Genomic DNA, 4,476 nt, shown 5'->3' with positions numbered 1-4,476 from the left:
GAGGTTTAAAGATTTGTGCCGATTTGTCACCTAAGACAATTTTGCTTCAAATCTGAGAAATATTAGTTTTCTCACAATTTTTGACAGTTTCTTTAACTTTGAATGCCTCTCAGAGAATAAACTTAGCGCGACTTGCATCTAAAACGCATTAAATATATTCACTAACATAAAAACTATCTATATAAATCAAAAACCGCAATTTAATCGAAAACCAACTTCAATTTTGGCTGAATCTCTCAAGAGCACGATTTTACGCCTAGGCCCTTTCAAGGAATTCTTGATGTTCATAAAATCGAATTTTTTTATATTTTTCTTGAAATATAAAATGTTTTGAGTAAAACACTCAAGGTTTGAGTGCTCTGTGACATCCACATCAAGAGAAATGTCCTATCAAAGATACATGGTGCATTCCAAAATGTGCACATTTTCAACATTTTGACCATTTGTGCTTATTTCCCTAGATTTGCATTAAATACCAATTCTCAACATATAGTTTTAGACCGTTTATCTGCTAAAACCGCTTTAAAATGAAAAGAAATTAGGTTTCATAATGGCAAAGGTCTATATATTAATGATTTTACAACAATCACCCCCTATAAAATAATTAAGATTTGAGAGGTTTAAAGATTTGTGCCGATTTGTCACCTAAGACAATTTTGCTTCAAATCTGAGAAATATTAGTTTTCTCACAATTTTTGACAGTTTCTTTAGCTTTGAAGGCCTCTCAGAGAATAAACTTAGCGCGACTTGCATCTAAAACGCATTAAATATATTCACTAACATAAAAACTATCTATATAAATCAAAAACCGCAATTTAATCGAAAACCAACTTCAATTTTGGCTGAATCTCTCAAGAGCACGATTTTACGCCTAGGCCCTTCGAAGGGCGCACACCACTAAATAATCTTCCCATTGAAACACGTGTAAAAACACCGGTTTTCTTTGCTCATTTTGAGGCCTTTTGGGCTCGTTTTAAAATATTTTATGATGACCAGTCGATTGCAAATCGATGAAAGTTAAACATATGTTTCAATGTATGGGGGTTCTTCCATCTCGTTTTCCCGCTAGGAGGCCGCGAATAGCGCCCTCACTGTTTTTGACATGCTCTCAAGACTGCAAACCCGATTCTGCCATTTTTTAATTCGCGGACCTATTTTCTCAATAATTATAAAATGCGACTTTTTGGCGACTCAAATTTATGCATAGGCTTTACACTTTTATTTAAGCTATAATTCGCCACTCTTTCTGATTAATAAGTCTACAGACCAGCCCAAAATACCTCAAAAAGTTTCTGTTTTTACCGAACTCATTAGGGTTACACAAATGGCGCATTGATTTAGTGGTGTGCCCCTTCAAGGAATTCTTGATGTTCATAAAATCGAATTTTTTATATTTTTCTTGAAATATAAAATGTTTTGAGTAAAACACTCAAGGTTTGAGTGCTCTGTGACATCCACATCAAGAGAAATGTCCTATCAAAGATACATGGTGCATTCCAAAAATGTGCACATTTTCAACATTTTGACCATTTGTGCTTATTTCCCTAGATTTGCATTAAATACCAATTCTCAACATATAGTTTTAGACCGTTTATCTGCTAAAACCGCTTTAAAATGAAAAGAAATTAGGTTTCATAATGGCAAAGGTCTATATATTAATGATTTTACAACAATCACCCCCTATAAAATAATTAAGATTTGAGAGGTTTAAAGATTTGTGCCGATTTGTCACCTAAGACAATTTTGCTTCAAATCTGAGAAATATTAGTTTTCTCACAATTTTGACAGTTTCTTTAGCTTTGAAGGCCTCTCAGAGAATAAACTTAGCGCGACTTGCATCTAAAACGCATTAAATATATTCACTAACATAAAAACTATCTATATAAATCAAATAACCGCAATTTAATCGAAAACCAACTTCAATTTTGGCTGAATCTCTCAAGAGCACGATTTTACGCCTAGGCCCTTTCAAGGAATTCTTGATGTTCATAAAATCGAATTTTTTTATATTTTTCTTGAAATATAAAATGTTTTGAGTAAAACACTCAAGGTTTGAGTGCTCTGTGACATCCACATCAAGAGAAATGTCCTATCAAAGAGACATGGTGCATTCCAAAAATGTGCACATTTTCAACATTTTGACCATTTGTGCTTATTTCCCTAGATTTGCATTAAATACCAATTCTCAACATATAGTTTTAGACCGTTTATCTGCTAAAAACCGCTTTAAAATGAAAAGAAATTAGGTTTCATAATGGCAAAGGTCTATATATTAATGATTTTACAACAATCACCCCCCTATAAAATAATTAAGATTTGAGAGGTTTAAAGATTTGTGCCGATTTGTCACCTAAGACAATTTTGCTTCAAATCTGAGAAATATTAGTTTTCTCACAATTTTTGACAGTTTCTTTAGCTTTGAAGGCCTCTCAGAGAATAAACTTAGCGCGACTTGCATCTAAAACGCATTAAATATATTCACTAACATAAAAACTATCTATATAAATCAAAAACCGCAATTTAATCGAAAACCAACTTCAATTTTGGCTGAATCTCTCAAGAGCACGATTTTACGCCTAGGCCCTTCGAAGGGCGCACACCACTAAATAATCTTCCCATTGAAACACGTGTAAAAACACCGGTTTTCTTTGCTCATTTTGAGGCCTTTTGGGCTCGTTTTAAAATATTTTATGATGACCAGTCGATTGCAAATCGATGAAAGTTAAACATATGTTTCAATGTATGGGGGTTCTTCCATCTCGTTTTCCCGCTAGGAGGCCGCGAATAGCGCCCTCACTGTTTTGACATGCTCTCAAGACTGCAAACCCGATTCTGCCATTTTTTAATTCGCGGACCTATTTTCTCAATAATTATAAAAATGCGACTTTTTTTTTTTTTTTAATTTATGTATAGGCTTTACACTTTTATTTAAGCTATAATTCGCCACTCTTTCTGATTAATAAGTCTACAGACCAGCCCAAAATACCTCAAAAAGTTTCTGTTTTTACCGGAACTCATTAGGGTTACACAAATGGCGCATTGATTTAGTGGTGTGCCCCTTCAAGGAATTCTTGATGTTCATAAAATCGAATTTTTTATATTTTCTTGAAATATAAAATGTTTTGAGTAAAACACTCAAGGTTTGAGTGCTCTGTGACATCCACATCAAGAGAAATGTCCTATCAAAGATACAAGATAAAAAAAAAAAATGTGCACATTTTCAACATTTTGACCATTTGTGCTTATTTCCCTAGATTTGCATTAAATACCAATTCTCAACATATAGTTTTAGACCGTTTATCTGCTAAAAACCGCTTTAAAATGAAAAGAAATTAGGTTTCATAATGGCAAAGGTCTATATATTAATGATTTTACAACAATCACCCCCCTATAAAATAATTAAGATTTGAGAGGTTTAAAGATTTGTGCCGATTTGTCACCTAAGACAATTTTGCTTCAAATCTGAGAAATATTAGTTTTCTCACAATTTTTGACAGTTTCTTTAACTTTGAAGGCCTCTCAGAGAATAAACTTAGCGCGACTTGCATCTAAAACGCATTAAATATATTCACTAACATAAAAACTATCTATATAAAACAAAAAACCGAAATTTAATCGAAAACCAACTTCAATTTTGGCTGAATCTCTCAAGAGCACGATTTTACGCCTAGGCCCTTTCAAGGAATTCTTGATGTTCATAAAATCGAATTTTTTTATATTTTTCTTGAAATATAAAATGTTTTGAGTAAAACACTCAAGGTTTGAGTGCTCTGTGACATCCACATCAAGAGAAATGTCCTATCAAAGATACATGGTGCATTCCAAAATGTGCACATTTTCAACATTTTGACCATTTGTGCTTATTTCCCTAGATTTGCATTAAATACCAATTCTCAACATATAGTTTTAGACCGTTTATCTGCTAAAAACCGCTTTAAAATGAAAAGAAATTAGGTTTCATAATGGCAAAGGTCTATATATTAATGATTTTACAACAATCACCCCCCTATAAAATAATTAAGATTTGAGAGGTTTAAAGATTTGTGCCGATTTGTCACCTAAGACAATTTTGCTTCAAATCTGAGAAATATTAGTTTTCTCACAATTTTTGTCAGTTTCTTTAGCTTTGAAGGCCTCTCAGAGAATAAACTTAGCGCGACTTGCATCTAAAACGCATTAAATATATTCACTAACATAAAAACTATCTATATAAATCAAACAACCGCAATTTAATCGAAAACCAACTTCAATTTTGGCTGAATCTCTCAAGAGCACGATTTTACGCCTAGGCCCTTTCAAGGAATTCTTGATGTTCATAAAATCGAATTTTTTTATATTTTTCTTGAAATATAAAATGTTTTGAGTAAAACACTCAAGGTTTGAGTGCTCTGTGACATCCACATCAAGAGAAATGTCCTATCAAAGATACATGGTGCATTCCAAAAAATGTGCACATTTTCAACATTTTGACCATTT

The sequence above is a fragment of the Amphiura filiformis genome, chromosome 4, assembly GCF_039555335.1.
Source record: "Amphiura filiformis chromosome 4, Afil_fr2py, whole genome shotgun sequence".
Taxonomy (NCBI): Eukaryota; Metazoa; Echinodermata; class Ophiuroidea; order Amphilepidida; family Amphiuridae; genus Amphiura; species Amphiura filiformis.
The sequence above is the reverse complement of the archived record's forward strand: the minus strand, read 5'-3'. Positions refer to the sequence as shown.